At 36.3% G+C, this 13266-nt stretch overlaps 1 protein-coding gene across 1 annotated transcript in view; it reads left to right on the plus strand.

Annotated features, from left to right (window-relative positions):
• The window catches only part of PRR16 (proline rich 16), a 285975-nt gene extending 273480 nt beyond the window's left edge, over positions 1–12495 (plus strand). Inside the window, exon 3 of the mRNA XM_053566624.1 lies at positions 11066–12495. The gene's annotated coding sequence lies outside the window, so the exon portion shown is untranslated. The remainder of the gene's footprint in view (positions 1–11065) is intronic.
• The last annotated feature ends 771 nt before the right edge of the window (positions 12496–13266 follow it).

Below are 13266 nucleotides of genomic sequence, written 5' to 3' on the forward strand. Positions count from 1 at the left end.
TATTTACATTAAGAAACACAAGTATTTGGGAATATAGAACCAAAGAGACCATATTATCTGACTCATAAAGCAATAAAATTCCAAATATACATTTAACTCAAGAAACCAAAAAAAAAAGGTAAGAAATTCTAATAAAAATAAAAACGTAATAAAAACTAGCAAACCTGACAAATATAAAAAACTCAGTTTTAAAAATCATCTTCCTTGCTTTCTTTCTTGGGGATGATTCACCATTCCCTTGGTCCTTTTCTCTCTCTTTCCCACCATCTTTCCCTCATTCACTCTCTGCTCTCTTCTCTCTCTCTTTTTCATCCCTTCTCCCTACTCACTCTCTTCCTTCTCTTTAATATAATATAAACTTATACATTATATCCTAAAAAAAAAAAAATCACCTTTATTTTGAAAAAGAATGTGGGTTTTCTTTTTTTGCCATAAAAGATTAAGAAGAAAAATAATAGAAATTAAATGAGTAACTTTAGAAATCAGAAACACGTAGATTTAAGGAATTTATATGTGTCAATGTAAATAAAATAGTTTATCTTATAGAAAGCCATAAATTACTAAATTTGTTATAAGAAACATTTAAATAACCAATATCAACAGAAGGGAATGAAAGGCAATCAAATCTTTCCCATAAATATAAGGCAGCACCATAAGAATATGCACGGACCATTTCTTATCACTGTCACTGTCCAACATTGAATTAGAGAAAGTACAATGAAGTAAACAGAGATAAAAAAAAAACCCTAAGTTGTAAATTTTTAAAAGGAATGATTAAATTCTCAATATTTATAGAAAATGCTATAATCTAGGTAATAAAAATATCAATAAAAGCCTATTTGAATCAATAAAAAGAAGGATTAAATTAGTTAGATATGAAAGTATTTTTAAAATATCAAAATCCAAGTAAATACACAATTTTTTACTTGATTTTTAGCTTCATTTCTATATCTGAAATTTTTAAGTCATGCTGCCCTTAATAAATAGAAATGCTCTCGGTCATTTAAAATGTTCCTTACATAAATTGACATAAAATCATCCAAAGCCAAAAAATTAGTATTATTCATTATATTGCATATCACATATGTATGTGGAAACATAAGAATAAAAAAAAGACCACTAAAGTCCTTGAAAACTTTGACCTCTTCCATTCAAAAAATAAATAAACCTTAAGTGGTTTTAAGCAAATCCATTTTGAATAGGACGTAGCAATTAAACCATTTATCTAAAGAATGTGGGTTAGAAAGCATTTCCATTCAAGGCACTTCAATACATTTTTGTTTATACAAAACCTTGGTGTATGCATTTAATTCATTTTTTATTTCAATTCACAGTGAATTTATTCAACTTGTACAACAATGATGGTATATTATGTCTCCATATTTGAAGAAATATGCAAAAGAGATAATGTGAAGTTAATTTTTTTTTGTTTAAAATCTATAATAAGGAACACTCATGAAATTACTAAATTGGCAAATTATACATGAAAAGCTATTTGAGGCTTTTCTTTAGTGGGCCTAAAGTTAATGGATCAAATGTGCATTTTTGCATTTAACTCAAGAAACCAAAAGAAAAAAAAAAAGAGGTAAGAAATACTAATAAAGATAACAACTTAATAAAGTTAAATTTATTATAAAAAATTTAAATTTAAATTATTTATTTAAATTATTTAGAACATTGCTAATACTATCCAGAAAGGGGCTGGATATTGGTAATGAATCTCCAAAGCTCAGTGAGACTTAAATGCATTTTTTAAGGGTCAGCACCCACGGCACAGTGGTTATGGCACTAGCCACATGCGCTGAACATGGCTAAACAGCAATAACAACTGCAAGAAGAAAATAGCCAGGCATTGAGGTGGGCACCTGTAGTCCCAGCTACTTGGGAGGCTGAGGTCAGAGAATCACTTAAGCCCAAGAGTTTGAGGTTGCTGTGAGCTATGACACCATGGCACTCTCCCAAGGGCAACATAGTGAGATTGTCTCAAAAAAAAAAAAAAATGCATTTTTTTATTACTCAATCTTAGAGTCCAATAAGCATATATAAAAACTTCTCCTTCTGATATATTGCTGCAGAAGGCTGAACGATGAGTTATTGGTGTCCATGAGATACCTAAAAACATCAGTGGAACAGAAAAAGCCTCATAGTAATGTTGGGTATTACCTTGACTGGGTGGTGATTGAATACAATTTTTTCCTAATTTAATATGGAGGAATTGGTAGTTTCTCTTTCTTCAATTTGCCATTAAGTAAATATTTGTGAGATTCAATTGTGGGATTTTCATTTGTTTGAGTAACGGGAAAGCAGACTCACACTTCACCTAGGGCTTAAGCCTGGATGTATGTGTTTGAACTGCTATAGTCATCTCATGGATACATCAGGAAAGCCTTTCTGAGAATGGAGCCTACCCAGAGAAAGCAGACCTTCAAGGTGAAGAACCAGGTATCCAGCTATGCCTGAGGACAGCCCCACTGCTAAACTTTTACGGCCGCAACCGCCCATACCTCCGTAAGAGCCGCACCTCAACCTGGATTAGCACCTGCCCAGAGCTCCATAAGAGCTGCACTGCAACCATGATAAGAGCCCCCCGGGACCTCCATAAGAGCTGAGCTGAGACTGTGATTGGCGTTCGCCTGGACCTCCATAAGTGTTACCCCGCAACCACTATCAGCGCCCACCAGGACCTCAGTAAGAGCTGCACCGTGACCCCCAACCCACTACTGGAGCCCACCAGGCCTCCGCAATCCCCTGACCAGGAACTCTGGGAGCCACGTACCCCACATCCTCTCCCCTGTACCTCCCTGCCTCCACACTGGCCCGCTCATCTGGCCAGGGACTCTGGTAGCCACGTGCCCTCCAGAGCCCTCCCTGCATCTGCACGGAGCCCTTCTCCTGGCCAGAGACTGCTGGAGCCTTGGACCCTCTGTGCCAGAGTAACTGGGTGCCAGGCACTCCCAGAACCGTGTGCACCACGTGTGCACCTGGATCTGGGTGTGTCACTCTCCAGAGCTTCTTTCATAACCAGAACTCCCTGGCTGGGGCAGCCCCAGAGGAACTACACAGGGTCATTTCCTACAAAGATCCGCAACAACAGAGTGATCCCGCTGGGGTCTAATCTTGGAGAGAAACCTCCCCAACTCTGAGGATGGCCATAGGCAACAGTGAAAAACAATCATGAGGCAAAATCAACAGAAAAACTCTGGCAATATGAATAACCAGAGTAGATCAACTCCCCCAAGGATCAATGGGGCAGACACAGCACAAGATCCCATGCACAAAAAAATAGCGGAGATGTCAGAAATTGAATTCAGAATCTGGATAGTAAATAAGATTGTATAAGAATTCCATGCAGTAACCCAAAAGATGTCTCAAGAATTCAACGAATTCAAAGACCAAATGACCACAGATTTTGACACATTGAGACAAGAAGTTGCAGCCTTCAAAGATCTGAGAAACACAGTAGAATCCCTCAGTAACAGAATGGAGCAAGCAGAAGAAAGGATTTCTGACATTGAAGACAAGGTTTTCAAATGCTCCCAAACTCTCAGAGAGGAAGAGAAATGGAGGGCAAAAACAGATCACTCTCTCATAGAGCTCTGGGATAATTCGAAGAAAACCAATATTCGTCTTATAGGGATCCCCAAAAGTGATGAAGTGGCTTCACAAGGCACAGAGTCTCTTCTCCATGAGATTATGAAGGAGAGATTTCCAGACATGCGAAGAGATTCTGAAATTCAGATAGCAGACAGTTTCAGAACTCCAACACGACTCAACCCAAATAAGACATCCCCCGGATACATCATAATCAATTTCACTAAAGTTAATATGAAGGAGAAAATTCTGAAAGCTGCCAGACGAAAGAAAACCATCACCTACAATGGGAAGAATATTAGAATAACTGCAGATCTTTCTGCTGAAACCTTTCGAGCTAGAAGAGGATGGTCATCGAATTTTAATTTCCTAAAACAAAATAACTTTCAACCCAGGATCCTATACCCTGCTAAACTGAGTTTCATTTATGACGGAGAAATTAAATACTTCAATGACATTCACATGTTGAAGAAATTTGCCATAACTAAACCAGCTCTCCAGGATATTCTCAGACCTGTCCTCCATAAACACCAGCATAATCCTCCGCCACAAAAATAAACCCAGCCAGAAAATTTTGATCAAATTCCAAGTTCCACAGTTGCAAAAGGATTAAAAATGTCCACCAGAGTCTCGAAAGGCTTATCAATATTCTCAATTAATGTGAATGGTTTAAATTGTCCTCTAATGAGGCACAGTTTGGCTGACTGGATACAAAAACTCAAGCCAGACAGCTGATGCATACAAGAATCTCATCTTACATTAAAAGACAAATATAGACTCAAGGTGAAGGGATGGTCATCTATACTCCAGGCAAATGGAAAGCAGAAAAAAGCAGGCTTTGCAATCCTATTCACAGACTCAATAGGCTTTAAACCAACTGAAATAAGGAAGGATAAAGATGGACACTTCATATTTGTCAAAGGTAATACTCAATATGAGATTTCAATTATTAATATTTATGCACCCAACCAGAACGCACCTCAGTTTATAAGAGAAACTCTAACAGACATGAGCATCTTGATTTGCTCCAGTTCCATAGTAGTTGGAGATTTTAATACCCCTTTAGCAGTGCTGGATAGATCCTCCAAAAGGAATCTAAGCAAAGAAATTTTAGATTTAAACTTAAGCATTCAACATCTGGATGTAACAGACATCTACAGAACATTTCATCCCAACAAAACTGAATACACATTCTTTTCATCAGCCCACAGAACATACTCCAAAATCGATCACATCCTAGGCCACAAATCTAACCTCAGCAAATTTAAAAAAATAGAAATTATTCCTTGCATCTTCTCAGACCATCATGGAATAAAAGTTGAACTCACCAGCTGCTCAGGAGGCTGAGGCAAGAGAATCGCGTAAGCCCAAGAGTTAGAGGTTGCTGTGAGCCATGTGATGCCACGGGCGGTATAGTGAGACTCTGTCTCTACAAAAAAAAAAAAAAGTTGAACTCAATAACAACAGGAACCTGCATACCCATACAAAAATATGGAAGCTAAACAACCTTATGCTGAAGGATACATGGGTTATAGATGAGATTAAGAAGGAAATGACCAAATTTTTGGAACAAAACAACAATCAACACACAAATTACCAGAACCTCTGGGATACTGCAAAGACAGTCGTAAGAGGGAAATTTATAGCACTGCAAGCCTTCCTCAAGAAAATGGAAAGAGAGGAAGTTAATAACTTAATGGGACATCTCAAGCAACTGGAGAACGAAGAACATTCCAACACCAAACCCAGCAGAAGAAAAGAAATAACAAAATCAGAGCAGAATTAAATGAAATTGAAAACAAAAGAATTATACAACAGATCAATAAATCCAAAAGTTGGTTTTTTGAAAAGATCAATAAAATAGATAAACTTTTGGCCAACCTAACCAGGAAAAAAAGAATAAAATCTCTAATTTCATCAATCAGAAATGCTAACGAGGAAATAAGAACAAACCCCTCATAAATTCAAAAAATACTTAGCGAATACTAGAAGATACTCTACTCTCAGAAATATGAAAATCTGAAAGCAGTTGACCAATACTTGGAAGTATGCCACCTACCAAGACTTAGCCAGAATGAAGTGGAAATGTTGAACAGGCCTATATCAAGTTCTGAAATAGCATCAACTATACAAAATCTCCCTAAAAAGAAAAGCCTCGGACCAGATGGCTTTACATCAGAATTCTACCAAACCTTTAAAAAAGAACTAGTGCCTATATTACTAAACCTCTTCCAAAATATAGAGAAAGAAAGACTACCCAACACATCCTATGAAGCAAACGTCACCTTGTTCCCCAAACCAGGGAAAGACCCAATAAGAAAATTATAGACCAATATCACTAATGAATATTGATGCAAAAATACTCAATAAGATCTTAACAAACAGAATTCAACAACACATCAAAAAAATTATACACCATGAGCAAATGGGATTTATCCCAGGGTCTCAAGGCTGGTTCAATATATGTAAATCTATAAATATCATTCAGCACATAAACAAACTAAAAAATAAAGACCATATGATTCTCTTAATTGATGCAGAAAAAGCTTTTGATAATATCCAGCATTCCTTCATGATCAGAACACTTAAGAAAATTGGTATAGAAGGGACATTTCTTAAACTGATAGAGGCCATCTACAAAAAACACACAGCCAATACCGTATTGAATGGAGTTAAATTGAAATCATTTCCACTTAGATCAGGAACCAGGCAAGGTTGCCCATTGTCTCCATTGCTCTTTAACATTGTAATGGAAGTTTTAGCCATTGCAATTAGGGAAGAAAAGACGATCAAGAGTATCCACATAGTCAGAAGAGATCAAACTTTCACTCTTCACAGATGATTTGATCGTATATCTGGAAAACACTAGGGATTCTACTACAAAACTTTTAGAAGTGATCAAGCAATACAGCAATGTCTCAGGCTACAAAATCAACACCCATAAATCTGTAACCTTTATACATACCAAAAATAACCAAGCCAAAAAAACAGTCAAGGACTCTATTCCTTTCACAGTAGTGACAAAGAAGATGAAATATTTGGGAGCATACCTAACAAAGAACGTGAAAGATCTCTACAAAGAGAACTATGAAACTTTAAGAAAAGAAATAGCTGAAGATGTTAACAAATGGAAAAACATACCATGCTCATGGCTGGGAAGAATCAACATTGTTAAAATGTCTTTACTACCCAAAGCAATATATAATTTTAATGCAATTCCTATTAAAGCTCCATTGTCATATTTTAAAGATCTTGAAAAAATAATACTTCGTTTTATATGGAATCAGAAAAAAACCTCGAATAGCCAAAACATCACTCAGAAATAAAAACAAAGTAGGAGGAATCACGCTACCAGACCTGAGACTATACTATAAACCGAAAGTGATCAAAACAGCATGGAACTGGCACAAAAACAGAGAAGTAGATGCCTGGAACAGAATAGAGAACCAAGAGACGAATCCAGCTACTTACCGTTATTTGATCTTTGACAAGCCAATTAAAAACATTCAGTGGGGAAAAGACTCCCTATTTAACAAATGGTACTGGGTGAACTGGCTGGCGATCTGTAAAAGACTGAAACTGGACCCACATCTTTCACCATTAACTAAGATAGACTCTCACTGGATAAAAGATTTAAACTTAAGACATGAAACTATAAAAATAGTTGAAGAAAGTGCAGGGAAAACTCTTGAAGGAATCAGCCTGGGTGAATATTTTACGAGGAGGACTCCCCAGGCAATTGAAGCAGTATCAAAAATACCCTACTGGGACCTGATAAAACTAAAAAGCTTCTGCACAGCCAAGAACATAGTAAGTAAAGGAAGCAGACAGCCCTCAGAATGGGAGAAAATATTTGCAGGATATACCTCCAATAAAGGTTTAATAACCAGAATCCACAGAGAACTCAAATGTACTAGCAAGGAAAGAACAAGCGATCCCATCTCAGGGTGGGCAAAGGACTTGAACAGAAACTTCTCTGAAGAAGATAGATGCACAATCTACAAACACATGAAAAAAAAGCTCATCATCCTTAATCATCAAATGCAGAGAAATGCAAATCAAAACTACTTTGAGATATCACCTAACCCCAGTATGAGTAGCCCACATAACAAAATCCCCAAACCAGAGATGTTGGTGTGGATGTGGAGAAAAGGGCACACTTCTACACTGCTGATGGGAATGCACAGTAATACGTTCCTTCTGGAAGGATGTTTGGAGAATACTTAGAGATCTAAAAATAGACCTGCCATTCGATCCTATAATTCCTTTACTAGGTGTATACCCAGAAGACCAAAAATCACAATATAACAAAGACATCTGTACCAAAATGTTCATTGCAGCCCAATTCATAATTGCTAAGTCATCAAAGAAGCCCAAGTGCTCATAGACCCATGAATGGACTAGCAAATTGTGGTATATGTATACCATGGAATATTATGCAGCCTTAAAGAAAGATGGAGACCTTCCCTCTTTCATGTTTACATGGATAGAGCTGGAACATATTTTTCTTAGCAAAGTATCTCAGGAATGGAAGAAAAAGTATTCAATGTACTCAGCCCTACTATGAAGCTAATTTATAGCTTTCACATGAAGGCTATAACCCAACTATAGCCCAAGAATATGGGGAAAGGGCCAAGGGAGGGGAAGGGAGGGGGGAGGTTATGGTGGGGAGGGGAATGGGTGGGGCCACACCTACGGTGCATCTTAGAATGGGTACAGGCGAAACTTACTAAATGCAGAATACAAATGTCTACATACAATAACTAAGAAAATGCCATGAAGGCTACACTGAACAGTTTGATGAGAATATTTCAGATTGTATATGAAACCAGCACATTGTACCCCTTGATTGCACTAATATACACAGCTATGATTTAACAATAAAAAAAAAAGAAAGAAGATATCTGTAACTGAAGTTATTCTTACTGCTTCCAGTCGGTGTCTCTGCCCTGACAATGCCAGCCAAATGGACTTCCTCTTTCCCTCAGTCATAGTTTCCACACTTCCTTTATCCTCTCTCCGCATCAGAATTCTTCAACATTTCTCACCACTATTTGAAGAAAAATATAATTTTTTTATGGTATAAAAGGATAACGTCTTCTGCCCAGCATTTCAGAAACTTATGTCTTCTCTCCTTTAAATTTTATGTGGCACAATATTGAAGGTCCTGCATTCTCCCTTATTTCTAAACCTTTGCCCATCTTGGTTCCTCTGTTAGAAACACCCTTATTTCATAACTAGGAACAATGTATTATTTATGACAATTCCAATCCATTCTTTAAGTCTCAATTCAAATGTAGGCTTACTACTCCTGTGTCGATTTTTATTTCCTATTTACCAATATTATGGCACAAATCTTTTACCCTGAATGTTTGCCTGCCTTTTTACCTTTGATAACTGATTTCTGGGGATGGCAGGAGATTAGTTTCTTGCATTCACGGCTCCTGGAGCAGTATCTGGTATAAAGTTAGCGATGGATAAATGTTTTCGAATAAGTAAATAAATCAATGATAGATTTATTTAACAGTTTTAATACCTGGAACAATTGTAAATATTGCTAAAGACTTCCAGGTTGCAGAGACATAAGCACATAATTGGTACACTTAATTCTCTTTGTTGTAAGTGTATATGAGTTATGCACCTATGTATTTGTACAAAGTCACCTTTGTCTGTTTTTCATATTGTTTTATTTAATAGTAAAATCAAAATATTAATTATTGTAGGACTCTTGTTTGTACATTAGTAACAGCCTGAGTGCTAGTTTCCTTTATAGATATGGGGCTTAATCTGTCAATAAAACAAAATGGTACAAATTGACAACACCAGCAAAGCAAACAGGATTACAGGACTATCAGGGCCGTTCAATCCACCCTTCTTCACTTCTCTGTACAGACATGACTTTGCATCTTCCTGAGCAGCTCCCTGGTGAAAGACCATCTTCCACTCCATCTGTATCTTTCTTTTTTTTTTTTGCAGTTTTTGGCCAGGGCCGGGTTTGAACCCGCCACCTCCGGCATATGGGGCTGGTGCCCTACCCCTTTGAGTCACAGGCGCTGCCCTCCTGTGTCTTTCATAGAACACCTTTGATGTTTTATGATATGATGAGCCGGAGTAATATTCTTATTTTGACCCATATTGACTTACTATGTTTGATGATTTTTCTAGTTTTGAACTTGCAATTAAGCGTTATTTACTTCTTTTCCTTTTTTATTATTTATTTAAATTATTTAGTACTAAGACATTGCTGTGGTGGTTGGGTAACATAATGAAAATCATCACTTATTAACTTACTATAATAATAATTATAGGTTTTATCACAGAAGGACTAAATGTTACCCTGTGGTCTGTGTGTCAATAGAAGAAGGCGGCATGTTCTTTAGGGGTCGCCTAACTGCAAACAAAAAGGTTAAAGCAGGACATTCTCAGATGGACTTTTTTTTTTTTTTACTTTTTATACTTATTTTTTATTATTTATTTATTTGTTTATTTTATTGTTGGAGATTCATTGAGGGTACAATAAGCCAGGTTACATTGATTGCAATTGTTAGGCAATGTCCCTCTTGCAATGGACTTTTAAGGATAAACAAATTCACTTAAAGGCATTTGTCTCTCACTTTTCTAATGATTTGTTAATTATGGTACCAGCTTTATTTTTATAACTTTCTGAGCCTATTGTTTGGAGTCATTATAAGCATAAACATTGTCAATTACATCCTTAAATAGGCCAGAAGCACCCTTTACATTAAGTGGCACTAAACATATTTGATGCTGAATGGAACAATCAGAATTTATGGCTAGGCTTCATTTCTTTTAGCTGTCCAAAATATGTATATTCATTACATATTTACATATTGGTGCTAATTTAAAAGTATTGAAGATATTCACAAAGAAAAGGTAGGTTAAACCTTTAGTAGCTGATGCATCAAAGAAAGGCTATCCTCTGACAATCTGATGTGTATGGATAAACTATATAGATTGTAATGAAAGGCTGCATTATTATTATATTACAAAGTGTTTGGAAATGCTTTCCTTGGTTTTTGTTCTAGATGTAGCCTCTGCCTTAATGAAAAAGAATTTCTTAACTGTTTTTGAGGGTGATATCTGTAAAAAAGTTTATTGTCAGCAAGTTTAAGAAATACCTTGAAAAGTTGACACATTTACATGTGGTCAGATTTATCTCAGTTTCACAAAACCGTTAAAGATAAGAGAAGATCTTTTAATTTAAATATGAAGTGCCACTGTACTACTAAATGTTGATGCCTGTTATAGAATAATGTTTTTATAATTGAAATTTCAATGGTGCATCCGTTTAAAGTATGTTTAGACCATTGAGTTAAATGTTTGATAATTCAGATCATTTAAACTTATGTGTATTGTTAATAAATGACTGCCTCGTTTATAATAATTTTCATGTGTTTCGTTAAACTATACTGACTGCTTACACTGATTATGTTTTATTTTTCTCCTCCGACAGCTTCTTCAGGTTGGAAGGAATACCTTTATTTGGAGGCATGTAAATTTGAATTTCTCAGTTCCAATTCATCAGTATGACTTCTTGAGGCCAGATCTAATTTTAAATTAACCTGAGCATCTCAAAGCAGCAAATCCCTCACCTCTGGAGCATCAGGGGTCACTGGCACGGCGACATGGACACCATCTGCCTCACATCTAGCAGCAGAGCCTTGGGGGTGGGTGGGAGAAAGCCACAGCCTTAAATCTTTTTACTCCAAAATTACTAAGAAGTCAAAATACATGCAACAAAGGGACTAAATTAGAAACCAACCAAACAACAAAAAACAAACCAAACTCATGTTATTTTACTATGGAAATAAATTATTCTTAGATGTGTGACCAAATAATTTAAGATTCAGCACTTACGCTAATAAACTATAAATTGATTTATTACGTGGGAAGGTGAAAGCACAGAGATTGGAGTTATCTCCAGCCCAAATTACACATCATTTAAAAACATGTAGACAGAAAGAAAATTGAACAGAGAAGCATCATAGCGACGGACAATACTAGGACCGAGGTTGCTGTGTGTAGAGAGAGGATATTTGCCATCTTTTGTTCACTTTCAAAGCCATAATGAAATAACAGCATTGTTGTCAATTGTTTGAAAATATTTTGCTTTTTTTTTTGTAGAGACAGAGTCTTACTTTATTGCCCTCAGTGCAGTGCTGTGGCATCATAGCTCACAGCAACCTCCAACTCCTGGGCTTAGGCAATTCTCTTGCCTCAGCCTCCTGAGTAGCTGGGACTACAGGCACCCACCACAATGCCCAGCTATTTTTTTGTTGCAGTTTGGCCAGGGCCGGATTCGAACCCACCACCCTCAGTATATGGGGCCAGCGCCCTACTCACTGAGCCACAGGCACGGCTCAGAAAATATTTTGCTTTCAATCCTTCACCCCATGTTGTTGAAAGAGGAGGAAATAGGTTTTTACTGATCACTTCTCAGTGCACTCCTCATGTTCACACTGTTACTTCCATTCAGGGTAATGAGGTGTCCTTTTATTTGCACAGATAGTCACAGGAATTTTGAGACCGCAACAAGCAGTTTCTTGCAGTGATCTTAAAAAGAAAAAAAGGTTAAGAATCCTCAAGAAATTGATTTCTCTTTCTTCTATAAAAATCAGTTGTCTAACAAAAAATGGACTTGGGTCGAATTAAAATATAACAACAGAATAAAAATGAAAAAGATTTAATGCAGTTGAATGAATTAAAAAAGATCAGAAGTTTTTTCATGATGACCATTTTCTATCATTAGCAGCCAACAAGTCAAATACAGTGAATTTCACACTAAGCATGTGCTGAACATCTATTAGTTCTCTTAGTCAGAAAGTCATTTGTAATTTGTATTTAACATATGATAGTTTTTTATAGCCATTTATCTATGCTTCATGAGAAAATGTACCAGACAAACAGCATTTTTCTGTTTATTTTTTTAAATAAACGTGTTGTTTATATTATTTGCTTATCTGATTCGGTTTTCATTACCTAGATTAGATGTTTTCTTTGGTTCGTGGGTAAACTGTTGTCGTATTCCTTCAGAACTAAAGGAAGACTGAAATTTAAAGTAATTTCGTGGTATATAGGTATCCTTTCCGTTTTCTAAACTCTAAAAAAAAAAATGCTTTTATTATCGCTATGACTTTCTTGCCAAGGGGTGTTTTACAATTACGGTTATACTAACAGGAATTAGTATTCACACAAGGGGTGTTGCTGGAAAATGATAAATTTGGGTTCTGTGTCAGTCGAGATGTTCTCCAAGTTTTGTTCCCAGAATCTGCTTAAGAAGTTGATAACTATATACAAAAGAATAGGTCATTAACGATACCTAATGAGTCCTCATTATTACCACCCAGGAGTTTTCTGAGCGTGTCCACCAGTATATATAAAAATGACTAGGCAATCAGACTGCATCAAAAATGGGACTCTGACTCAGCAAGTGCCTCATGAACACCTAAAAAATGTCCATTCTTACTTCAGATTCATCAGCTACAGTCAGCTTGCGTGATTGTTGCTACTTCTTACTCATTAAGTAGTGTGAAGTTCAAACACATTACTGTTAACCACTTAAATAATAACTCATTAGGTTTATCTCAAAACGATAATATGAAAACAAACCTATTATATTGTTTTTGATACCTAAATTGGTTTACTCTCAACAAT

Source organism: Nycticebus coucang, chromosome 17, assembly GCF_027406575.1.
Source record: "Nycticebus coucang isolate mNycCou1 chromosome 17, mNycCou1.pri, whole genome shotgun sequence".
NCBI classification, from domain to species: Eukaryota; Metazoa; Chordata; class Mammalia; order Primates; family Lorisidae; genus Nycticebus; species Nycticebus coucang.